This window comes from Camelus dromedarius, chromosome 10 (assembly GCF_036321535.1).
Source record: "Camelus dromedarius isolate mCamDro1 chromosome 10, mCamDro1.pat, whole genome shotgun sequence".
In the NCBI taxonomy this organism is placed as follows: Eukaryota; Metazoa; Chordata; class Mammalia; order Artiodactyla; family Camelidae; genus Camelus; species Camelus dromedarius.
In genome coordinates this window covers 4,012,619-4,039,942 of record NC_087445.1, presented here as the reverse complement: position 1 = coordinate 4,039,942, position 27,324 = coordinate 4,012,619, and the positions used below count along the sequence as shown (strand labels likewise).

At 45.2% G+C, this 27,324-nt stretch overlaps 1 long non-coding RNA gene across 5 annotated transcripts in view; it reads right to left on the bottom strand.

Annotated features, from left to right (window-relative positions):
- The window catches only part of LOC116151786 (uncharacterized), a 246,893-nt gene that overhangs the window by 21,613 nt on the left and 197,956 nt on the right, over window positions 1-27,324 (bottom strand). The window lies entirely within an intron of this gene.

The window sequence follows — 27,324 nt, the reverse complement described above, 5'->3', positions numbered from 1 at the left end:
TTGCAATTTTAATGCAATTTATCATTTCTTTTATTTTATAAGTACTTCTTTATTGCTTGAGAAATCCTTCCTTAATCCTGAAGTCATAATGTAGTTTCCAAAATTTTATGATTGCTAAACTTTTCACATAGAGGTTTTTAATGCTTGATCTTCGTATATGGTGTGAGGCAGGGATTCTAATGTAACATAATCTTTCTCTAATAGAAGATTGGTGTCTTGTCTTCCCTTTCATTCAACATGAAAACAAAATTATATGGATATATCACCTTTGCCCTAATGGAGCTCACAGTTTGCAGGAAAGAGAAAAAATAAACAAATAAGCATATATATGAATAGTAATAGTGAATATTTACATAAGGCCTCCATATGTGAGGCACTAAGTTCTTTATGTCTATTTACCCTGCATAATCATTGTTCTTTTGCCATGAGGTGGAAGCAGTTAATAACCTCATTCTACATATGAAAAAAATTAAAACACAAAAGAATTCAGTAGCTTTCTCAAAAGTTGCAGAGATCATGGGAGAGCTGAGATTTCAGCCCAGGAAGCTCATCTCCGGGTCTGTCCCTCTCAGCCTGACACTAGACCCCCCGTCTGTGATGCCTCTTGTCTGTGACGCAGGAAGAGCTGCGACTGAAATTCACATGGGGCTCAGGGGAGGGGCTTAGCTTGTTGGGGATCAGAGAAAGAGTCTTTCAGAAGACTTAGGCTAAAATCCGAAGGCTGAGAAGAAAGCAGCTTCTCCCTGCCCCAGGAAGGTGGATGGTCCTGCTGCTCCAGGTCTTAAACAAGTCCGAGAACACAGAAGCAATAAAGGTACTTTCCTACCTTTTAGAGTGAACTGAGTCAAGACAGGACATCTATCTTAGTGGTCAGAAACTATAAACACTCTTTTCGTCCCCTCTCCCCCCACCAAAAATAGCCAAACCCACCGGTGCAGTCAAATTGCATCTGCTTGCCCTGGCATGTGCTGTGGGGGCTCCGGCTGCCAACCACACAACAGACGGACCCAGCACGATGACTTCTTTTCTCCCCGTTGAGAACATCTGTCTTTAGGAAACAAGATGATGTGCTCTCTGCACAGGTCCTCCTCCCATCCCTCTCGTCCCTCTGTGCTGCCTGCAAGACAGAGATGCCTTTGTGGACTCCGCGGTGGGAGCTCACAAATCACACAGATCCGTCTGAACCGAGTCTGAACATATTAGTCAAAGCACTTGAAAAACATTATCTTCTTCCCCTCAAGACACTTCATTCACAGTGTCACCAGGTCCTCACGTTATAAATCAAATGAGTATGTTGTTCTTAAATTGCTCAGGAGGTGAGAAGTACTAGAAAAGATTTCCCCAGGGACGATGGGGAAGGTTGCCACTTTCTAGAAAGATCCCCACAGTGTACCCCCCCCCCTTGTTAGCAGGGCTTGCCGCACACACTCAGAACACGCGGTGTTTCTCCCACTTGGGGCGTTCAAAGACTACTCATTCCTCCTGACAAACCCACCTCTGCATTTCCCCAATTTTTTCTTCTCATGTCCCTCAGAGTTCGCAAATCATATTATCTGAGCTGTGGATCAAGAAAGATAACCAAATACGTGCTTGAAGGTGTTAGAGCCCCCTTTGCAGCATTCTCTGAGATGAGTTCCATGCAGTGTCTACACATGCCCAGGTTCTGCAGGAGGGTGATAAAGGCAGGCTCCTGACTGCTTTAGAAAGTCTCAAGCTGGCCTGAACGAGGGGACCCTTCCTCGGCCACATCATTCGGTATTAGAAGCACTGAGTGCGTGGACAGTTGAAGGCATCTAATTTCTAACCTGGCACAAACCTCACCAGCTAGCTCCACTGTTTTGCCCTATTTATTATAGCAGTGAATTATTTCAGAACAGGGACGTACCAACACTGAGCCTCCTAATCTCTGTGCTCTCCCTTGCATTTTTATGCACACTCCTGCAGGGATAAAATGTGAGATGAGACGTGTTACCTTATATACTTGAGTTAAAAATATGCTCTCACATAGAAAATAATCGATGGTTACCAAAGGGGAAAGGGTGAGGGAAGGACAGACTAGTGTATATACACGCTACTGTATATAAAATAGATAAACAACAAGGACCTACTATTTAGCACAGGGAAATATATTCAATTCAATTTCAATTCTTGTGGAAATTGAATGTAATGGAATATAATGTAAAAGAAACTGAAAAGAAAATATAGAGGTATGTATGTGTATAACTGAATTGCTTTGCTGTACACCTGACACTAACATTGTAAATCAACTACATTTTAACAAAAAACAAATTTTTTATAAACGTGCTCTGACTATACAAAGCACACCATGACCCACCTCGAAGAGTCACTTGAAAACAGTTCTCTGTGAAAATTATTTGATATAATGTCTCAGCCTTCAGAACTTCTAAGGTGTTCTTTGTCAGTGTACTGGGCAAAGAGAAAAAAGGGGAGGACAAAGAGAAGAGGAAGGAGAAATGGGTACCATTGGGGAGGAGCGGCAGAGGAATGGAGGGGAGGGGAGAGGGGATACTGGCAGTGGAGAGATGTGTTTGTTTTGACCAGTATGCCGTTGTCTCTAAACTTAAACAAAACACAAGGTGCTGAGGAGCTTCTGGGCTTCCCAGAAGTATTTGGGACATCCACATCTCCAAGCACTGCTCCTGGCATTAAGTACCTGTCTTCAACTTCTGTAATATCCATTCGACCACAGCGCAAAGTAGAGATGAGTGTGTTGGCTGATGCAGTCTATCTTAACGGTACCAGGGGTGTGTGGCAGGACAGATCTCTTTGGTCATGCTACAGTGGGAAACTTTTTTAGTTTTCAGTCATCTGATGGCTTCCCATGACCTGGAGAAGATTTCTCGTCATCCTCTGAGAAGCCTATGTCAGTGGGGACTGTCCCAGTTTTCTTCCGGACAGAGGTAGGATGAAACTATTGAGGTCTGCCGAGGCTCTTGTTCTACTGAGTTGGTAATATGCAATAATACACTCCAGACATTAGCTGGAGAATATGATGTGAAGCTGACATGTGCCCAAGACTTTACTCAAAAGTAAGAAACAGTATTCAAAACTGTTTGAAGGATCAGTGTCAATTTGTTCTTCTAGGCATTCTAAGCTAGCGTTCAAATTAGGTTCCGGAAGAAACAACTTCATTCTAGCCCGGTGAAACTTCTGACCTCCAGAACTGAAACATTAAATTTGTGTTTTAAGTGAGAAAGTTTGCAGCAATTTTTTACAGCAGCAATACATGAAGACAGCGCTCCTTGAGAATTCTAGATCACCTCCATGTCATAACTGTGCTTGTATGTTTTCTCTTTTAGTCCCTCTTGCCCCCACAGACCTTGGCATCACTCATTTCTTAGCCCCAGGTTTGCTTACGGCATATGGACTAGGTTCTACCATCCAGCCCAGGATCGTTCAGCTTTGAATTTCCTGCCTCCACTTTGGCATTGACTTACCACCCCTGTATCCTCACGCAGAACGTCACTTTTCATTGTTCGTCTCTTTTAACAGGAGGGTGCCCACCTTCCAGGGGCTGACAACTTCCCACATGTGTAGAGTATCCACTGTGCAGTCCATCTGCCTTCAGGCTTTGGGACTCAGTACCATCCAACAACACTTTTTGCAGCTATGGGAACGTTCCATCTATATACCCAATATGGCAGCCACTAGCCAGATGTGGCTTTTGAGCCCTTGAAATGTGGCTAGTGTGACTAAAGAAGCAAACATTTAATTTCACTTTTTAAATTAATTTCAAATTCATTGTAAATAGCCACATATGGCCAGTAGTTACCACACTGGACAGCACAGTGAGGTTTTCATTAAATGCATACTGATAATGATTAACTGAAGCCATCATCAGACACCTATAATCCTTAAATTCAAATCAGCAAATTTGTCTTTAATTGTTGTTTTAGAAGAAGGGCAGTCATGATGAAAAATATCTGAATACCAAAGCCATTTATCCAAGAAATGGGCTTCAATTGCAAAAGTGAACGATCAGCACTTAAACAAAATCCCCCAAACTATTAAATCCCTGTGCACAATGCCATTACCTTCAGGAACTCATAAAAGGAAATGTCCTTAATTAAAAGTGTGATTTTTTTGTGTGTGGCTCTGGGGACTTTTAAATGTCTGGGGTATAAATAAACCACATTTGTAGTTGGGGGTTTTTTTTGTTTGTTTGTTTGTTTTTTGAAGGCGCACCTTTGCTTCTCCATTCAGTTCCCAGCCCTTCTCCAGGTTCCACTGGTGCTCAGCTACCTAAGAATCCAGGTCTGTCACAGGATGAGAGAGAACGGCTGCCCATGCATTTTTGCTCACAGCTGTGTCCCCGTGCTGTTTGTGATTTATCTTCCATGAAATGTCTGTGGATGTAAAAGCCCATGTAAAAAGGAGTAAGTGGGAGTAACCGGAGATTCGTAACTACCAGGCACTTATTGGCTGCATTAAGTGGAGGAAATACAGCGGGAGCCGTGTGAAGGGAACGCTTGGTCCGGGCTTTGGGCTGGACAGCTTGAGGTGAGCAGAGCGACACCAGATGGAAACTGACATGGTTCCCAGGATGAAAACCAGAGTTCGGTGGAGAACGCTCCCCCAGCCTCCCGCCACTCTCCCGGCTTCTGCAGGTAGATTCTGCAGTATTTGAACAAAAACCCTATATGAAAAAAAGGCATCAAAATGCTAAATTTATAAAGTTTTCATTTGATACCTCTTACTTTTGTGAAAACGTCTATCTAGTTAGGTTCGCAAACAAATTATAATCCGGGAATCCGAGTGAAGTCACAAGAAACCACAGGGACAGCCTGTCAATCAGGGGTGATCCTGGGCCAGCCCAGAAGCAGCCCCCGGAATCCCAGTGAGGCGTGTGTTTGTCTCTTTCTGGAGAACCAATGAGTTTCCTTATTTGGGCATTTCCTTAAACTGGTTACAGAATTCATTAGTGTCAAACTCGGATTTAAAAAAAAAAAATCATAAAGCAAGAAATAACATTATTTAAGGAATTTAGCCAAAATATAAATCTCTAGAATGGATAGTCTATTTGTTCAAATAACAGAACCCATCCAATTGTATGATGAAAATTGCTCCCTGCCTACCGCATCCTGGATTTTGGAGCCTTAGAAATGCTTCTCGAGGGGTTTCGAAATGTGACACAGCTGCATGCACAAATCAGTGGCAAATCTGGGGCATTTGTGGGATATTCTGAACAAGAATTGAACACTGTGTGTGAATTATTTCTGTAATTTCTCCCTCCAAGGTGGAGGGAGCTGGGGGAAACGCCCCCTTCCCACTTCCTTCCTAAGGGTATCTCCTTTCCGTGCGCGTTCTCTGGCCAGGATTTGACAACGACCCGCTTTCAGCTCACGTGCTTTCTCTCTGGAACATGAGCTCTGCCACAAACCATCTGATGTGACTCAGACAGAGGGCCGTCCAGTTAGAGATTTCAAGGATCATGAGCTAAATGAAGGCTCTGAGTTCCAAACCCTGTAATAAAATTACCGTATTTAGAAAAGAAAGCCTAAATTTCCTGTCTTTCCTAAATGAATAATACAATAAACTTTTTTTCAGTCGCTCATATTGCCTTGCTGTGTAATCACTTGCTTTCCCAAACTTTAAACCAGAACCAAATATTCCTTCACTCCTGATCTTGCCAGCTAGGACCACCTTACTCAAACCTTCCCAATGCTTCCTGAAAAAAAAATAATAAAAGTACCCAATGTGAGGCAAGAAAAATCAGTAGCTTTGAGCGTGAAAAGTTGCAGACGTGTGAGTCTGATGAGTGCTCGGTGGGCTCTGCATTGCACTTGGAAGTTCCATTTCCATGCAGTGAGCGATGAATGCATGGTACTGGGGGTCCTGGGACGTCTGAAAACCAATACTGCCCATCTCTTCCTCCATTCAGTGCCCACGGTCATGGGACTTTAAACACACTAGGAGGAAAGAAGTCTAGCAGAGAAAGGAGAGGAGCTTAATCGAGAAAGAGACCAGGGGAGTCTGTCACAGGCAAGAAGGAAAAAATTCATATTTTTAAAAAATGATTTATTATTCAAATTATACTCCTTTGCTTTTTAAGAGTGGCCAGGAAAATGAAGTTATTGGTACATTAAATTTTTCCTCTCTGCTGTCATTCCGATTTAATTGTTGCTCAGACCTCTGTAATGGAAACCATGAGGGGCTCGGAGCAGGGTTTCCAGCTTGGAACTTTCTAAATCTGTCCCCGGACAGATGATGGAGCTGGGACAAGTGACCGTGACCCTCAGAGAGGTGGTTTCTTTATCTGAAACAAGGGATATTTAATTGCTACATGACAGTGCGGATGAGAAGATGGAATAAAGTTATAAATGGGACACCACGTTAATGCTCAGCTTGTTAGCTGAGTCCACATTTAATGACCATGTTTTTGAAACCTGATGGTAAGAGAAGGTCCTATTACCTACACAGCCCTGAAGCTCGGAGTTGAACTGTTTGAGGCGAACTGATGTGGATTTGAGGAGAAAAGACACTGGCTGGCGTCACATCCAAGCTTTGACTGATCTTCTCTCAGGATGAAGGCAGACTGAGACGTGGGAGGAGGTCTTCTGGCCGTCATGTTGTAGGAGTTTGAGATTTTCCTAGTGGCCCAAGAAAGGTGGCAATACTTGCAAAGCCTTCCCTAACCATGGGATTTATTTAGACCAGTTTGGAATTGAACATACCTGCCACACAGAACTTTGGGGAGCATGGAGAGCAGGTGGGTCCCCAAATCAGACGGGCTGGAGGTACAGAATTGTATGCTTAGCAAGTAAATGTAAGCCTATTTGTCATCTGAAGTCTCATACACCATGAAATAAGTAGGCGCCAACCAAAGACCCAACCAAAACACTGAGTTAATCCTGACCTGGCTCACAGCAGTCTGTATGCAGAGCCTTTTAACAAAGTTAAAGTTTTGTTTGTTTGTTTTCAACAAATGGAGTCTTTTCCAAATGGTATATGGAACCACTGAAACTACATTTTCCCCCTCTGGTTTTTATTCTACCATTGTCTGGACTCCAAGAACCGGGGCGATGCAGAGAAACCTCTTCCAGAGCATTTATATGCATGCTTTTATAAGCATGGTTTGGCTCGGAGAGTCTTCTGGTCAAGTTGAAGCAGGCACTGTGCCAACGACCCTGCGCTCAGCTTACAGCTTTGCGACCTTCATTAGAATCTCTCAGAGTTCTGCTTTCAGAAGAGCAACAGATCCTCTCTAGCCGAGGGGAGTGAAAACAGCCCCTTTAGCCACCACTCATGTATTCTTTCCCGTTCTGATCATAGATTTTGGCAGCAAAAGCCACGCCAAGCTAGAACTTTCACAGTGGTCAGACTCTGGCTTGCTCCCTCCAGAAGCACGTCCCGGGGGACTGGGTTTCTGCATCAGTCACGTGTCGCCCATATTGATTCCTGGCTCAGTTGTTCACGTGACCATCCTAAGGTCGAGGGCATCGAGAGTCAGTATTGATCATGAGACTTGCCACCCTCAGGGTTGGATTTGCTTTGAGGAGAGCACCTTGTGCTTGCCTGAAGTTATGCATTTTCCCTGGAGGACTGTCAGGAGCGGGGTGGGAGTGCGGAGGGTGGGCCGAGCCAGTTCCTGCCCTGGTGTTTGATAGCTTGACCGTTAGGAGGGATGCTGTAAAAGCCCCACCCCCCGATGTTATGTGGGTGTCACATAACCATAAAATCTGCCCTCTCTGCCACAAATTGTTAACTGGCTCCAGGTTTAAGACGATCTACAAGGGCTTAAATTTACCTCTCACCTATCTCCGTACCGCGTTCCCACACAATTATCCTTGCAGACTCCTGAACCCTTCCTTGTAAGCATCCCGCCACGAGCCATTTTACAACCACACCGTGTCACGTAATGAGAGCAGTGAGCAGAGGTGACACACGGAATTGCTGGCCCTGCTTGCGGGGCACTGCGGAGAGTTTCAGTGACACTGTTTGCTCTAGTGCTAGACATTGCCTCAGCTTCGAGGTGTGCGAGCTGTAAATTAGCATCTGAAACAGCACAGCTGTATTCCTGCTGCTGCGTTTTGGGCCAAGACGAAAGTCCCTGTGACTTCTCAGTCTTCTGTCTGGGAGCTGCTACTTGTCACACTGAATTCTGCTGTGGGAACGAATGTGGGTCTCCCCTGAATTAGCCCACGGAAGGAACGTGCTGAGATCCCAGCTAACTTTTGGGGTTTGCCCAGAAGCAGACGCCATGGCAAGAATTCCAGTGCAAGAAGGCATGTATTTGGGAGGTGACCACAGGAATCAGCAGGAGAGGAGCAGGGAGAGGGAGACGAGGGAGGGAAGAAAAGCAGTAAAGTATGTGTCGTCGGGCTCGTTTCCACTGTGGGCACTGGAGTGTGACCGCCCTGGGGGCACTGGGAGCCAGGTAGCGGCATCCCATCCGACAGGCAAGGGAGCTGGGGTATTGATCCACCAGCCCCCTTTAGTCATGGGGTGACAGATGCTTCCAGGAGCTATTACTCCTCTAGGTCCTCTAGCCTGCACTGTCTGCAGGGAGAGTGAGGCTCAGAGGCCAGGCACAATCCCCAGGCAGCAAAGTGCACGTACTGACAGGTGGAACTCGTGCCTGTGTGTAAAAATGGTAAGGCTGGGGGGTTGGGGGCAGAACAGAGAGAGTGTCCACAGCATCTGCTCCACTAACTCCACACCCCGGGGACCAGAAAAAATAGCCGGGAAAGCTGAAAGCCTCGTTGAATCTCACAGCTAGCAGGGACCGAGGACAGGCTCTCGGTCAGCCCTCCCAGCTCTATACAGAAGTACTTTTGAGAGCGGTCATCCAACTCCCACCTCAACACTCCAGTGATGGGCGGCTCCGACGTCAGAGCTGCGTGTTCCATGGGTAGATGGTTCTAGCTGTTATTCTACTCGATATTTTAATCTCACGTCCAGGTTGTGTTCAAATGGCCATCCACTCCAGTTTATTGAACATCTCCTTGGTGCGAGGTGCAGTGGGAGGGATTCACAAGTAACTTCGCCCCTCCAGCTCTCCTGGTTGTGTGATGTGTCCAAGAGGGGGATGGACAAGCGGATTTTATGCTCGTGCAGCATTTTTGTAGGGCGCCCCGACTGCACCAGATATGCGCTGCAGGAAAGGGAGTGAGTAGCTCTCCGTAGGTAGGGAGGGCGAGGCAGTTAGAGGAGGCTTCGCACAGGAGGTGAGAGTGAGCGGGAGAGGGTGGACGAGCTGTACCCGGCACGAGCTCAGCTGTGCTAAGAGCCACATCAGACACTCAGTTGTCCATCCTCCAAAAAGTATCCACGCCAACAGCAATTCCCACACCTACAAAATGAGAGCTTCACTGGTATTTTAACGAGAGCTCTATTTATAATGGGATCAAATGCGCAGCCCTCTTTAAGGAGAATGTCAGCATCTTTTTTTCTACCCAGTTTTCCACCCTGGTCAATTTCTCAGCCATGCGGCTGCAAAGGAGCTCATCCTACGATACCAAGTTCATCTTCCTCTTCATTTTAAGAGGTATTAGGTGCAAACACGGGTACCTAGAAACCACCACCATTTACACCACATGCAAGTAGATCCTATAAAAAGCAGTTCAAATCAATAACCACTAGTGTGGATGTCCTGTCACTGAAGAGTGCTGACCACTGTCACTTATTGCATGTGGCTCTCTAGCGAATATGGAAAAGAAGAGGAATCCAAAGGCAGGCCATGCGGAGATGACTCTGGAAAACATGCTGGCCAAATGTGCGTGTGACTGCAGTTTATATTTGCATATGTGTAAACATGCAAATGTGTTTGTAGTGTTTGCTTCTATTTGATCCCAAGAAATGAATCAAACGGTTCAGTACACTGGTCCCAAAAACAAGAAGTATATATTCAACAATTTTGCGTCATTTTATTTAGAGAGAAAGCAGGAAAAGGAAGCAGAGATCTTATTGTGTAGAGTAAAAGTTACAAACCAGCTGTTCCATGGGCCAAATTCAGCCTGTGGGTGTGTTTGGCTTGGCTCACCTGGTGTTCACCCACATAGAGTTTTAAACATGCATTAGTTGCCATCCTCTAAAAATAAGAATAGTTGAAATCCAAACCCAAGTTTCCAAATTCTCTTGGGATAGCAAAAGAGCTGCTGTTGTGAGCCCACATCTCGCAGCATCCAGCTGGAGCTGGAAGCTACTCTTCTTTGGACAGGCATACACTTTCTAGTGGGTCCCGCTCCTGCCCTCCATCCTCTGTGGAAGGTCAGTTATCAGCTATGTCTTCATCCCTTCTGGCTTCTTTCATGTACATTACCTGCCTGGTCCCGGTAAACCTTCAAGGTAGCCAGAAGTGAATAAACTAAGGTAAGAGGAATAAACTTTAGGTACTTAAATTTTATTTTCTAAGGGAGCACCTCTCAGGTCACTGGAAAACCAGCAGATTCAGGAGACAATGCATTTCACGGTAAAATAAGCTGGAAATTCCCGGTGTGCACCAGGACAGCAAGTGTCTGGGAAGTCACATTACCTGTAAGCTCGCTTGGCTTTGGTTAGAAAATAGGGGACCACCAGGAGGTTTTCAACAATAGAGGAAATGAGGCATTGGCAAGTTGAATTTGCTAACAGTGTAATTTCCATAAAAATAGGGGTTAATATAAATTAATGAAGCATCATCGTTATCTTCCATGATTTTCCTCTCAGAGTTCTAGAGATGTTCCACCTCGAGCACCTAGTTCCCTTCGCTAGAAATGGATAATGGCAATACCTTCCCGTTCTGGTAAGTGGGAAGATTAATGGGATAACGCATGTGATAAGTAAATGTTCATTATGCTTATTCACGTCTTCTTCTCCCTATTCCTACTATCCGTAGAGTCATAAATGTCGAGGTATATGTATGCAGAAACATGGAAAGTCCCCCACTTCCTGTGCAATTAGACATATTCTGTAGAAAATCCTACTTGACCTTTCCCATCCAGCTCAAACTTTATGTTGTCTGGAATGCGTTTGTAGAGATTCCCCAGGCTGAAACACTGACTTCGCTGTTTGGGGTTATATATTTTTGTCTTCCCAAAGAAAGAAGATACAGAAAGAGAAGAGAAAGGAAAAGAGAAGGGAAGGAGAAAGAGAAGAGAAGAGAAGGGGAGAGAAAAGAAAAGAAGGGAAGAGAAAGGGAAGGGAAGGGAAGAAGGAAGGAAAGGAGGGAAAGAACAAATAAATCCCCTTCTCCCAGAGCACAGCAGTGAAAGTAAGGCAGCGTGGCAACTTAGAAGGAGTTACGAACAGCAGAAGCTCCTTCGAGAACTAGCAGAACAGAGAATTGGCTCTGTCATTTCCCAGAAATGAGAACTGCTACATCAACCCACAAAATTAGAAGTTTATAACCAAGAATTTAGCCAAAAGAGCCAGCCATTTCTCTTGAGTCCAAAGATTGTCTACAAGAGTTATGTTCAAACTGTTTTTTACTTTCAACTTGGTTTTCCATCCACGCTATGGCAGAAGGTTCTCTGATATGCCCCTCTGTAAGTGGTTTGGCCCTCCACCTCTAAAGTCAACAAAGAGGCTCCATAGCAAATGTTGCTGGGAAACCATCACTGAGTGTGGGATGAGGCAACCTGGACAATTTCAAGGAACCAGAGAAGGACTCATTCCACATCAACTTCAAAAACATTAAGATCCTAAGGTTTTGAAGAACCAGGCTACAAATGGAGAAACAGTGATAAACAAAGGGACCATCCCTACCCTGTGGAGCTTGTGGCCTAGAGGGGAAGGCAGACAAATAATTCCATAGTTAAGTAAAATGCCAGTAAAATGACAACTTTCATTCAGAAGGATAGCCATGTGGTGCTTTGAGAGTGTGAAACAGGGAATCTGGCCTCATCTTGGAGATCAGAGAAGGCATTCCTGAGAAAGCGAAGTCTAGATGATGATTAAGAATTAACCAAATAAGGAGGGAGGATATAGCTCAGAGGTAAAGTGTGTCGCCTAGCGAGCATGAGGCCCTAGGTTCAATCCCCAGTACTTCCATTTTTAAAAAAAAAAATGAATTACCTTCCCCATCCCCTTCCTAAAACTATGCAGTGTATGTCAATGATACCTCAATAAAACTGGAAGGGGAAAAAAATTATTAAAAAATGGAAAGAGTTAACCAAACAAAAGATGGGTAAGAGTGTATATACATACAATGGAATATTATTCAGCCATTAAAAAGAATGAAATCTTGCTATTTGCAGCAACATGGATGAATCTAGAGGATATTATACTAAGTGAAGTAGTCTGACAGAGAGACAAATACTGTATGATCTCACTTACATGTGGGCTCTAAAGAACAAAACAAATGAACAAACAAAACAGAACAGAAAGAGACTCACAGATACAAAGAACAAACTAGTGGTGGCCAAAGGAAAGGGGGTTGAGGGTTGGGTGAAATAGGTGAAGGAGATGAAGAGGTACAAACCTCATTAATAAAATAAATGAATAATGAAGATATAAGGTACAGCACAAGGACTATCGTAATATAATATTGTAATAGCTTTGTATGGTGACGGATGGTAACTAGACTTATTCTGATGTGCATTTCAAAGTGTACATATATATTGAATCACTATGATATATACCTGAAACTAATGTGATACTTTGTCAATTATACTTTGATTTTTAAAAAAAGGAAGCTAGGAGTAAGTTTTCAGGTTCTATATGCACAAGCCTTATGGCAATAGCATCATGAATATTCAAGGACCAAAAAAAGACCCAAACTGAAGCACAGAGAGAACAAGATTGGAAGGAACAGAGCAGAGCGTTAGAAGTGTGGTGACCCAATTGAATGTAGTAGCCTAAATGCAACTTGTGTCTCAGAAGGAGAGGCGAGACTGAGATCTGGGCAGATGTCATTTTGAAACAATAATATTTCAAGAATATTCCAAAATGGATGAAAGACTTCAACTCACCGATTCCAAAAGCTCAGCAAATCCCCCAGATAATTGGATAAACAAATTGTGATAGATCCATACAATGAAATTCTATTCAGCAATAAAAAGACATACACTTCTGACACATGCAACAATATGGCAGAGCCTCGAAAGTATTGTGATAAGTGAAAGAAGAGAGTCAAAAAGGCCACATGCTGTACGATTGTATTTATACAACATTCTGAAAGAGGCAAAAGTATTGTGACAGAAATCTGACCCACGGTCACCAAGGCCTGGGGTAGGTAGGAAACTGACTAGAGTGGGTATTAAGGTAAGTTTTGGGAGTGACAGACTTTCAACTATTAGTAATAGCATGATAAACATGAGCTACAAAACAAGATCCCTACTAGGATGGGGATTTTATGATATTAATAATGAAAAATCTAGAAGAAAACACAGGAGTTTTTCAGAGTTATCTGCTGCTTCATTTTTGTCCACTTTTAATTTTGTTATATTTTTCTTTAACTGTTACATTTTCTACAAAGTGAATGAAATTATTATAATTAGGGAAAAGATCATTTTTGAACATGATGAATATTATTGATACTGATTATAAAACACAGTAAACCACTTCCTAATCCATTTACAATCTCTTTTCTAATTTTAAATGTTCTTCTCTGACAAAAGCATGTTTTCCTTTTACCATCTTTAAACTTCTATATTACTAATTCACACACACACACACACACACACACACACACTGAATTATGTCTTGTATTTGAAAATCTGTGACTACAGTCATCACCTCCTATGGGTTTACAGAATTCTTAGCTACATTATTCACTTACCCCTCAAATAAAGTGAATTTCCAAACTGGTGTTCGCACTGCTGGCTTACATCTGCTTGCAAGATTTTCCAAGTGGAAAGTGCAAAGGGAAATGTCAGGCCGACACGCAACATAGCAGATCTGCCTGGTTATCTGGTCCACCCCCTTCTACCGGCCCAGGTAGAGCAATAAATGCTGCACCTCTGGTTAGCGTGACAGGATGATGACCCGATGGCTTGACAAGCCTACGGTATGCAGACTAACTACTCAGAAAAGAACTTCCTTGAGTGTTACTTGACACCATCCCCTGTTGATTTATGAACACACACACTCACGCTACCTTGTCCACCGCCACCCCAACCTTTTAATCATATCAATTTGCTACATCTCAGCAAAGAAAAAGAAAAAAAGAACCAAAACCACTCATGATCCACCAATAGGTCAAAAACACAAAGGTCCACATCTGCTAAGTCAGGATGGATTCAGTTTGTAAACCACTAACACCTCATTTTCCCCTATTTTATAATCAATGTTTAATTACATAAGAAATAAATGAACATGAGAACGTTGACTTAAAAGGAACTTTTGACCACCTTCCCCCAATTTCAGTCCCTCTCTCCGTCCCAAAGAGAGTTTGGGGTTTGGAGTTAAGGCTTCCAGGCCTCTACACAGAACAGAACAGAAAGCACCGCGTGGCCTCTTGAGGGTTTTTCTGTTTTCTCTCTCTCTTTACATAGATGGTTTCATACTGCAGTTATCATGCTGCAACTTGCTGATTTTTTTTTCTTTTTTGAGCTCTCTTCCAGGTTAATTACTTGTTTTAACTGCTGTAGACAATCCCATCATTTAAATACACCACATTTTATTTATCCGTTCTCTTTGACAGACACTTGGGTTATTCACCATCACAAACAATGCTGCAACGAACATAGTCATACCTGACGCCCCGAGCCCAAGCTCCTCCCATCCAGTCAGGGCCAGGATGGGCCACTGTCACCACCCTGAAATGTCAGGGAACTTGACAATCACACTGCGTGGGGTCTCAATTTCAGTTCTCCCATCATCCGGACGTTGGTGAAGCAGGGCCCTGGGGGTGCTTGTGGCCACATCACTCCCCCGGAATCTCCCCCTGGGTGGAGCAGACAAGCTAACAGGAGAAACAGAGTCACCTCCTTCACCACGACTGCTCTAATGCAGACCTAGGCTCATAGGCAGATTCAAATGCAACATGTCATTATTCCTCCTAAACTCTGAAAACCCACCTAAAGGCAGTATAGTATTTATCATTCCCCCCACCCCGCTCCCCGTAGCCCCCGGCTGAGGAGGGCGTCCCAGACTCTCAGCCCACCGAAGGGGCTTGGAGGAGTGGGCAGGGGCCCTCAGGGAGTTTTCGCTGGAGATAGAGTGATTCTTAAAATCTACCAGGGCTGGAGGTCCAGTCTGACTCTGTTCCGTCACACATGCTGCTCGCAGCCTGCGAATACAATCCCGGCCCTGTTCCCCGGCCCAGGGCCGTGTGAGAGTCATGAAGTCATCACGGCTGCCACGGCGGGGGCCGGGGCGGGGGGGGGGGGGGGGAGGGGAGCCCCCAGCGCGCCGGCCGGAGCCCCGCCCCCCGCCGGCCGGAAACGCGCGCCCGCTGCCGCTCAGCCGCCCGCGCGGGGGGGACGCGAGACCGACCTGGCCGCCGCCAGCAGCCTGGCCCTGGCCCAGCGGCCGCGAGAAACAGCTGCACGGCACCGAGCCTCTGGGCCTCAGGGGGCAGGGCCCCCGGATTTAAGGCCTTGTACAGGCGGAACGCGCCGCGAGGATGGCCCCCAACCTGACGCCTCGGTGTCAAGCACAGCTCTACTCAGTGACATCGCCCCCCCCCCCCCCACCGCCACCGCCGCCGCCGCCGCCGCCGTGCGCAGCACTGAAGAACTGCGGGGCACGGGACTGGGACCTCACAAGCATCATTCGGGGAAGGCGTCCTCCGTCTCAGGAGGGCTGCCTGGCCTCGGGCTCCATCGGTGCCAGTGGAAAAAGCGACGTAAGTGCCAAGTCACAGGAGAGCGAGTCCCGGCCCCTTGGCTTTACAATCTGTTTCATGAGCTATTCTTCCCAGCACGCCTGGCTGTCCAATTTCTCCATTAGCAGCGCCGCAGATGTGAACACGAGCGCCTGGGGCGTCTTTCCCCGGGAACTCCGAGGCCTCTGAAGCAAGCAGGTGGCAGCCCCGAAAATTCTGGGAGGGCTGGGTTTCTGATGTTTAAACGGCCTCCTCTTTCATCATCTCAGCTGGGGCAGGCCTATGATGTGGGGGCTTGGGGTCAGCTTTAACCTGAGACCCATTACCTGTGCCACTGCAGGACCTGCCTCTGCCTGGTGACCTGCTGCCTTTCCCTGGGACCAGAAACACTGCGGTTGGGAGGAGCATCAGAGGGCCTCACAATCTAAGTAGTCCAAAGAGTCCTTTGTCCTGGGGAGAGGCGGACTAACTGAGGGCAGGGACAGGGCATCGAGTAGGGAGCAGGAAGGTCACCAGGATGGCTGACAAGCAGAGAGGGGGTGTTCCGAGGGGCTGGGGGTTAGGAATTCAGCATTTCCTGCTGATAGAAATTCTTAGAGACACTTTACGGTGTGCCCCCTCCCCCATCTCTCTTCCTCCTGTCCCTTACCATCAACCTGCTTGTTTCCAGCCACAGCTGTGGTTGCACCATCTCAGATCTCTGAGAAGCACAGCTTCATCTCTGAATCACTGCTCCGGAGCTTTTTGAAAGTGAGACATTAAAAAGGAGAAGGGGTCTTTCCATCCCCAGCTCCGTGGGCTTCAGCCCCACTCCATCAGCATCCCACTCCTTCATGCATCAGGAATGGTGTGTTCCCCTCCGCCTAACCCCTCTAGCACCTGGGTTCATAAAGAAGACAGAAGAAGAAAGAAAGATTTCCAAGGAGGAGCACACTGAAAGCATCCTCTCTCGGCCCAACATAGAGGCTGAGTCTGGAGCTGGTTATAAAGCCCAGGAGAGAGAGAAGGGAGGGGAGGAGAGAGGAGGGGAGAAGAAAGGTGGGAGGAGGGAGGGGCAGGGTGGAGCTGGTGCTGAGGAAACCAACACGGAACCAGAGAGTAGAGCTGGGAAAAGTCAGAGTCACTGGGGTCACCAACTCCCTTCCTCCTCTGCCCATCACCCGGGACGATGTCCAAGGGTGAGAACAGGGGACACGTGGAGACACTGCTCAGGCAACATCACAAAGAAGGACGTAGAAAATTCTGCATTATTGTACAGAAATTAGACCACAATAAAGTTGTTTAAAATTTTTTTTTTAAAAAAGAAAGAAAAACCTGCCTGATGGCTAAGATGGTGTGAGAGAAAGTGCTGGAAAGTGGCCACTACACACTACATCCAGGGCCTCTGTCTGCTCTTATCTGAAGGATCTTCACATGTGAGTGCCTGCTTAAATTGCTTCCTAAAAAAAAAAATAGTGAAAAACATGTTATGTATGTCCGAAAATGAGGGTTCTTGATGAAGAATTGAGAGCGCACACTAGACATAGTTTTGAGGTAGAAATTGAAGCAAGAGACATCATTTAGCCCATATATATAAAATTGATGTTTGAAAAATTGTAAATACTCATTATAAAAAAGCACTCACTCAACTATACACGGAACAAGTCAGCTCTCTAGCTGTGTGTTGGCTATAATCTGGGTGTTCACGTAATCTGCATCATCCAAACAGGAAACTACAGGCACCAGGCCAGCCATCTAGAATGTGAGTCCCCCTGGCTCCAACTAAACTCACCGGAGATTGTGTCGACTTGTGGATATTTAATTTACAACAGCTAGCGGTGAACCCCAGGGGAGGCAGGAACGATGCTGCACCTTCATGAGCTCAGCTTTGTCTCTCAGACCCAGGAAATCACACTCCCTCTCACCCTCCTGACAGATCACGCAGGACAGCAGGGACCAGAGGGCAACAAGTGGGCGTCACATAGGAGGGAACCCCACCCCCGGAGACATTGCTTCCTGAAACCCGATCCTCCGTTAACAGCAGAAGAGTATCATCCTTCCTCCCCGAATTTTTTTTCCCTGAGACTATGACACAGAAGTTTCCTTGGATTCCTGAAATGTACTTAAAAAAACTAAGAACAGGCTAGACCGTGCCCCAGGCACCTTGACCACGCGCTCACAACGTTCAGTGGTCCCAGGCATGTTACTCCTGCACCAAACAGTTCTGCAAAGGGCGTAACACCATCTGGCCCTCGAGACAAACCTATAGCACAAGATAACACGTGCTGTCTTTCCAACGATGCCCTGAGTTCCTTGAAGAGAGAGAATATATTCTAAACTGGACCTACTTGCTTTTTGATCTGAGAATATATGTCCCAGGGTAGCAACTCAAATACTAGTTCCCTTCACATCCCTAAAAACTGTTGACTTACCCAGCTTCCACTGGACTCCTAGATTCTAGGTAAACAAAATACTTCCTGTGAATTCCTGGAGCTGGGGCCAGTCGGGCCATGGGGGAGGCCCAGGCAGGGAGACGGTCACAGGCAGGAAAGAGACAAGAGTACATCAGGCCCCCGAGCCCAGCCCTTGCAGATCTGCAGCCCTCAGGAGGGAGCCCTGGAGTTGCCACTTGTCCGGGAGGGATTCAGGATCTGTAAGGAAGCAGGTTTAGTGCCCTTGGTCACGTGCAGTGGCCAGCACTGATGGGCACCCTCAGAGATGCACCACGCAGAATGAATATTTTCTGTCTCTGCTAAGATACGTCCACTCTCTCATCTTCTTGAGCCTAAAGAATGTTACATTGGATTTTTTAGAAAGTAGCATTTATGCAAGAATTTGCATTTCATCTTTTATCTTCAAGGCACTGTCCCAAGAGCTCCTAGGGAAGGAGGAGGGATGTAGGGGGAAGAAAGAGGCGGAGGCCCTGGCTTTGCTGTAGCTCCTAAGTTGGAATTTCGTATAAGATTATATTTGAACTGAAGTTTCATTTCCAAAAAAAAAAATTGCAAATTGTTTCTCTTTCATAGAATATAGTTCATGTCTAATGCCTGTATGTGTCAGGTGGGCATACAAACTGTGGAGTTCTCTCAAGGCTCGTGAATGTAAGAACGTGGACAAATCCAGATCATCACATGGGGAAGGGCCTGCTCTCAGTCTTCGCAATCTAGAATCTTCCCCACTCACTGAAGGGTGATAAGCAACTCTCAAGGGCATTGTCTTTTGTTGTCTGGGAACTGACCTTTGGTCTCCGCTACATAATACAGGGTTTCATGGCGTCCCCGGGGTGCAGCCAGGGCAGGAGAAACAGTGGGACGCTGTGTTTGGTGTCTCGCTCCACCAGACAAGACCCAGTCGTTTTTGCCTTATTTAGAAAAAGACTTGTTTTATGATGACACGGACCGTTTGTTAGCACAGAGAGAGACAGAGAGGCTCACAATGTTTGAGTCCCTTATCTCGCATTGTTTATGTTCTTAAAATAATTTAATTAGCTTAATAAACAAAAGCAGTTTCAATTCATAAACAAAGAGAACTCAAAAAAAAAAAAAAAAAAAGAAAGAAAGAAAAATCAAATGTTCCAAAAGGCAAGAAGAATAAAAAGTCAAATCATTCCAAGGCCTTCTCCCACTCTCTGTTTTGCACACTCCCTGCAAACGTCGTCCCTGAGAGCCACTGGGACTTCTGGGATGTGGGCTCATTTCCTCATTTTGTTAGAATTTGGGACGTCATGGATGCCTTCGAGAAGGATCGATATTTCAGCTGGCTCTGAATGCCACGGCTCTGTCTACCTTCTTAAATCACTCCCTAATAAGTTAACACGGAGAAAAGAGTCAAACATAAGGTTTATCGTTTACAAAGCAGTTTTAACTGCATGGATCGATTCCGTTTTTAAAGCAGGAAGAATAAAAAACCCTAAGGCTAAAGGGAGATTTCTGAACAAGCAAAAGGAATGAAGGGGTTACATAATTCCGAGTTTACATGATCAGCCCAAGCTGACTATAGCATGGTAATCTTCCATTGTCTCTTATTAATATTTCGGACTTTTCATTATTATAAACTCTTTAACCCGTAGATGCCTAAGGATGGTTTCAAAATATTTATTCTCGTTGCCTCTACGCTCCATGCTTCATAAACAAAGAGAACCCCAAAAAATCAAATGTTCTAAAAGGCAAGAAGAATAGAAAAGTTAAATCATTCTATAATCTCTATACTTCAATGTACAGTGTGTGTGTGTACTTTACAGAATGCAGTTTATGAACTGTGGGCAGAAATGTAAATCAATGGAATATAGATTAGGGACAAATGCAAAATCTACAAGTAGTTATATACTTGACACAATTAACATTAGCACTTGGTTTAAGCACTAATTACATGGTTGTCACGTACTAAGAACTTCATGCAGATTATCTCTTAATCTTCCAGAAACCCGTGAGGTAGAGACAGTTGACCCCCCCCCCCATTTTACCTACGAGTAAACTGAGGTTTGGAGTTTGCCCAATGAATATAGCTAGAAAGTGTGGAAGCAGCCTCGAAATCCAGCTTCTCTGCCTCGGAAGGTTCACTCTCAATTCCTGTCTCTTCTGTGAGACGGCAGGGAGCTAACATGGAGCTCTGATGGGTTCTATTATTATTACAGCAACTGGTGTTAGGAGAGCCACGTGGCTTGCCATTGTTTTTGACATGTCTTAAATTCTGCCCAGTAAACTCCCCTCACCCATGTCAGTCATAGTTTGATCAGATAAGCAGAATCACCTAGAGAGATTGGATGCATTTTACATGTATATGTATATACATAGGTGTATATGCATGTATGTGTATAGATAGAGATGGATCCTTTTTAGAGGATTTCTGCCTTACAAAACTGTGGGAGCTGACCAGGCTGTCTCTATAAGGCTGTTGTCCCCAGGGAAGGCAGGGGAGAAGCAAGGACAAGCTGGAACCCCAGAGGACACCCACATCAACTCTTACTGCCTCCGACTTTGACAATGTTGGTGTCCTGCAGGACAAGCTGGTGCCCTTCATCACAGAGCTGTCCCGGGAGTCAGAGAAGCCAGAGGAGGATGTAGAGGGGGAGGAGCCGCTGCAGGGCTGGCTGCTGCCCCACACCAATCAGGCGAGCCAGCAGACAAGCACCAAACTCTGAGCTATATTATGGCTTGCTCCTTCACTTCCTCCCTCCAAATCGGCCTTAAGAGACTCTCTTGTGACCTACCCTAACCCGAAACGTAAGGGGGAAGGAATTCTGGGAAACGTAGTTCAGTCCAGGCAAGTTGACACCTTACAAAGCAGCCACACCCCCCGCTCCCTGTTTCCTTGCATTAAAGGAGCTGCAATGTTCTGTGTAGAAAAACATAATCACAGATGATGGGGATGACTCAGCTCTGCCACGCAGCGAGCGCACTGTGGTGTCCACAGACTCCTAGAGCATCTCCTTTGCCCAGACACTGTGTACCAAGGGCGCAAGATGGGTGGGAACTGGTTCCTGCCTTCAAGAGGCTCATCTTCTGGGAGGATGAGGGAAAGAGAAACAAAACAGTCTGTATCAATAAAAGTATTATGATAATTGCTCCCAGGGTGCAGCAGGAACCCACAAAAGCAGCTCACTCTACCCAAGCTGAGATTTCAGTTGAGCTTCCCAGAGGATGAGGTGTCCAAGTGGTCGCAAAGGATGCGGGAGGCGCTGAGCAAGTGAAGGATAAGGAGGGATTTTAAGGTGGATGGCAGGAGAGAATGACCACTGAGGTCTATGGCAGAGGCAGGACGGAGAGATTTGCAAGCAACAACTGTGGGCGGCTGGGAGGAGAAGGGAAAGATGGAGAAAGAAGGGTGGCACACCCCGAAAAGTCTACGCGTGGTATTCGAGGGAGCTTGGACTTCATCTCTTACTAACTGGGGAGCAATGAACGAGTTCAGCATCTGAAAATATTGTCACTGAGGCAAATAATCTCCATGGTAACTACCTCAATGACTTCCCTTTCTGTACATGTGCTCACCACGTTCAAAGGTAGGGTCTAATTCCCCTCCTGTTGAATCTTGAGCTGGTCTAAGCAACTGCTTGACCACGAAAAGGTAACAGAAACAACATTCCAGGGGCAGGTCTGAAGAAGTCTTACAACTTCTGCCCAGTCTCTTGGAACACTCTCCTGGGACATGACACCCCTTTTTGGAAGCAAACTCGTGCTGTCAGAAGCCCAAGCCACAGGGAGATGGCACACACCAGAGCTCTGGTCATCACCCCAGCTGAGCTCCCTGCCAAACCCCACCATGTGGGCTGCCATCATGAATGTCCAGCCAGGTCAAGCCTTCAGATGACGCCAGTCCCAGCCACCATCTTCATGAGAGAGCCCAGGCGAGAACTGCCTCCATCAAGTCACAGAATTTGAGCAATAATAAATTTTGTTTTAGACTTCTAAGTTTTCATGTGGTAGTCATATAGCAACCAATAACCAGAATTGTCATTTTTATATTTTAGGGGAATAAAAGACTATTGGAGTCCAGCTGATTGACTTAAGAGAGATAAAATGGAAGTAGGAAGACCTGGTAGGAATCCATCACCAAGATCAAAAGAAAAAAATGACAGCCTGAATCTGAAAGTACTAGTTGGGGTAAAGAAGAAAAGCTGGATTCTGGAAACAGGAAGCAAAATTAATAGACTTTATGATGAATGGAGGTAAAGGAGAGAGAAGAGTCAAAAGTGCTTTGTGTGTCTCTTGTACAACGGGGTGGAAGCTGGCTGTCCCAGTTTCAAAGACCTAGAATGTGGGAGGAGGACTAGACACTGCTGTTCAGGTTACTGAGGACCCTGATGGGGAATTTTTACCAATGTGATGGCAGTTTAGCAAAGCTGAGAAGTGAGGTAAGAGGACTCAGACATTATCCTTTTAAGAAACTTTGCTGCACGTAAAAAACAAGTAAGTCCTACTGTTCGCTCAGTAACAAAGGACCTTGAGGGCATTAGGCTAAGTGAAGTCAGTCAGACAGAGAAAGAAAAATACTGTGTGATCTCACTTACATGTGGAATCTAAAAACAAACAAACAAACAAACTGATAGAAAAAAGAATCAGCTTTGTGGTTACCAGAGGCGGTGGGAGAGGAGGACGGGAAGGAGAGGGAAATTGGAGGAAGGTGATCGAAAGGTACAAACTTTCCAGTTATAAGAGAAATAAGTCTTAGGGATGTAATGTACAACAGGAGGGCTATAGTTAACACCGCCGTGTAATATACAGGAAAGCAGCTAAGAGAGTAAATCCTAAGAGTTCTTATCACAAGGAAAACAAACTTTCGGCTTTCTCTTTTACTTTATCTGTATGAGGTAACAGACGTCAAATTTATAGAGGTAATCCTTTCACAATATATGTAAGTCAAACAGTTGTACACTTTGGAATTATACAATGATGTATCTCCATTATACCTCAATACAAGTGGGAAAAAACTAAAATGAAGCATTTTAATAAATTAATTTTACAAAGAAAAGGAAAAACGGGGTTGGGAAGGAAAGGAAAGGTGGTGGTAGCCAGAGGAGAAACGCAAAGTGAAGCAAGTTTTTGTTTCTTATTCTTGTTGCTGTTGTTCACATGCTGGGTTTTTTGTTTGCTTGTCAAAAAGGGAGAGATGAGCATATAAGACAAAAGAACCTAGACAGAAGGAAAAACAGAAAGGGCTCCAAGAGAAAGTCTTGCAGGAAGAGACTTCCAGCACTGGCGGAGGTGCACAGCTGGCACAGGGATGGGTCCCCTCCTAGACTGGCAGGCTTGAGGGAGCCTAATTTAGAAGCAGGATATTACAAGAGGCAGAATCATGTGAAATTCGACAACTTAGTGGGAGAGCACTTCACATATCATGTTTCCTTCTAATAGGCTTAACCAGCTGCCTCTGAGCATTAACGCTCGTCTTCAGGAGGTAAGCGTGGGGACTGATGGACGAATTACTACCTAGACAACCATGGACGTACCACAGTTTATAAAGGCTTGAAAGCCTTCCGCTCACCCACATAGGTCCCTCCCTTCTGCCACAGGACTAGGATTTCTTACAAGACAAGAACATTTGGACCACATCTGCCATTTTGTAGACAAACAACCCAAAAAAGATTTGCCGTTCTCCCTCCTCACCCGGTGCTATAGGTGGGAGCTGTGGGTGGAACCCACTTAGTCATCCCTCCTTCTGCAACAAGGAACCACCGCCTTCCTAACGAGAACATGTGGGAGGATTATGTAGAGGAGAGAACTAGAGAAAGTGATTTTCCACATCTGTGTATGGGAGGGAGGGTGTAGCTCAGTATGCTTAGCATGCACGAGGTCCTGGGTTCAATCCCCAGTACCTCCATATAAAATAAACAAATACCTAATGCTTCCCCCTTCCCCAAATTTTTAAATCTGTGTATGGGATCCTGGGCAGAAATCTCAGTGACCAGTACCTAAAACAGGTAGGCAGCATCCCAACAAAGGTTTAAAAGGTCAGAAAAACTGAACACTGGTCTGAAACACCACCCAGGTTCATAAAGCAGTTATGAATGCTTGAAATAAATGAAAAACAGAAAGTTACAGAAAATACAATATGTAATGAAGAAACAAATGGAAAAATTCTAAAAGGGAAAAATACAATAACCAAAAATATTTTTAAAATCCCTAGACGGACTCAGTAGCAGAAATTTGTAAGAAAAGAGCAAAAAACCAACAGAAATAATGGGCAAAGAATATGGATAGGATTTTATGCATTGGACAGTTTATAGAAAAGGAAGTAGAGGTAGCTCTTACACATAGAAAAGGAGATTCAACCTCATTTATAGTAAGAAAAACAAAAATTAAAACTACAATGAGATAACTACTTTTCACCTATCAGAGTGGCAAGACCTCAAAGTGTGAATGTACACCGTTGATGAGGCGGTGGAAAGTTCTCCTAGGTAGCTTATGGGCGTCTAGAAAAATTTAGCCACATCCCCAAAATCCACATGCCTTTTGGTTCTGTCATTTCACTTTGGGAAATCTATTATATAGAAAACTTGCATAAAGGTGAATTGAATTGACATATGTTCAATGTTATTCTTGGCTATATTGCTGATAATCACCAAAGACTAGAAACAATTTAATGTCCATCAACAGCTTACTGGTTAAGTTACTTCTTACATATCCATACAGTGGGAGGTTATGAATTGTTAAAAAAAAAAAAAAAGGACTGAAGCCCTGTATAACTTCTTACCATTGAGTAAATCAAAGGGGAGTCAATAATCTCCATTTGCACGTGTTTGGATTTGCAGAAAGAAAATCTGAAAGGACAGGTAATAGGAAGGGGCTGCCCAGTTGGGGCTGGCAAGGTGGGAAGTCATCTGACTGGATGCCTGTTAATACGTTTTGGTATTGAACCATGTGGATGTATTGCCTACCTGAAAAAACTAAACTCAATTAGACACAAAAAGAACAGAAATAGTCCTTACTGTCCAGTCCCAGGGCCGAATCAGAGTGGTTCCTTTATGTCTGGATGAGGTAAACTTAGCCAGTGTTTCCATGAACGTGGCTTCAGTATGAGCAGGGATACTGTTTCATCTCGGGCTGTGTTAGTCACATGCCTTCCATGAGCCCAACACAGAAGCAGAGCCCGCGGAGCACCAGGGGCGCTGGTTAGGATGAAAGCATTTTGATTAGGAGTCCTTTTCCTCCATGGTCTGGACTGCTGGAGGCTTGAAACCTGCCTCCTCCCTGCTGCCAGCCCCTCACTGTGTTCTGCTCATTGCACAGGGTTTCCGCATGCATTTTGAAAAGATTTCCTTGTTGGAAGTCCCATCAGGCTGATGATGACAAGTCACCCAGCTCCCCAGCTCTCTGGTTCTGTATATCCGGTTTCATATGGGAAACTGGGCAGTGCAAGCGTGTTTTTCCCCCTTCCTTCTCATCTGCCGGCTACCAAAAGCCACAACCACGAGCCCTTAAGCACCTGCCACATGGAAGGGCTTCCTTCTCTGGCTCAGGAGTTCCCTTTGGTTTTAGTCAGGGCCACACTGCCCCCCACTGAAGGGCAGATTTTGAGGGTGGAGTCTCTCCTCAGACGCCTCCTAACCCTTAGGAAAAACTGCAGAGGCCATTATTTTCCAGAAAGGGATCAAGTTGCTTTTCTGCCATCGCCGGGGTCACTCCATCTTCCTGTGAGCTCAGAGCGGGCTTTCTCACGGGGGCACAGCTGCTCCTGTCTGTATCTTGGGCTGATGCCCGGGCAGCTGTTGGAGGAGCAGGCCCCCTCCCTCTTTGTCAGACCTGGCTCCTGCTTTAGCCCACTATCCAACCAGGTGATGCCCCTTAATTGGCAAAGAAGAGCCACGGGAGGCAAAAAAAGACTAGCCCGTACAGAGCCCGGCTCCAGTCATTTAAAATGAAATCAATCTCACTTCTCCCCTTTCCCTCAGTGTTCTGAAATAATATTTGAAGTTCTGTTTGGTCTCTTTGGAGAACTGCCAATGACTTCAAGGCATGTAGTGAAGTTATATATCAAGACACGATTACACTCAGGACTTTTGAAAAGTGATTCTCACTTAGGAATAATATACGATATGAATTTAATAATCTGCCATTACTACTTCTCCTTTTTGTTTTTCTCAAGGAAGTGAGTGGAATACTTACAGTAGTGAAAGGAAACTCTCTTCCGTGGATGGGCTTAGTCGATCATGTCTTTTTAATTGTATAAAACTCTTATCAATGGTGACTTTTGAAAGGAACAAAGTGCATGAGTTCTTAGACTTTCTGTTTGTGCTACTGACTTTGGTGAATGTTTTCAGAAAGTCTCTCCCCACCATTCGTTAACAGAAAAAATAAGGGAAAAATGCTTCTTACTACATTGAAGGTAATGGGGGAAATGCAGTCTGAGAAAGAACAGCCTAAAGCCCACTTGTCTCTTTTCCCACAATTATGTTACCACAATTACGTAACTCATTGTGAGACTAACTGTGAACACATTAAGTTCAACGCCCTCTTCCTTCCACCGTCTGGATAAGTGACTCTTGCACTCTTTTTACAAATGCCATCCACCGATTAATCCTAGTCTTTTCCTAAAGTTTAACTGGTGAATATCCATTTCCCCACACATCAATATGGTTTGCTTTTGAAGTAACCAGAATTTGTCGCAGTTTTTGTATTTTAACAAATGAGACTCGAAATTTTGGGTAGCTTCTCTCCAAGACGGCCACCGTCAATTCCTTCCCTCCTTGTAGATGTGAGCCATTTCCCTACTGAGAGGAGGAGTCTGTCCTTTTGTTCCCTTGAATCTTGGCAGGTTTGTGACTGCGGTAGCCAATGGCGTACGCTCAAAGTGAAGCTGCCGGACTTCTGAGACTTGGCCACGAGAAGCCTGTTGGATTTTGTCTACTTCTCCTAGAACATAGGGTCTGGAGAAAGCCAGATACCACATGAGAAGTCCAACTCCCCAGAGACTGGGTGCTTGAGCAAGCTCAAACCATCCCCATGGAGAGAGGAGGAAAGAGGTGCCGAGCCAGCCTCTAAAGGTTCCAGCCAACTTAGCCCAGACACCAGGCATCTGAATGAGAAATCTTCAGGTGACTTCAGCCCTGCTTACACGTACCTGCAGCTGGGGGCCAGCCCTCCAAGGGCGAACCATCCATTCCAGCCTGTCTACACCCAGAACTGTGAGTAATAATA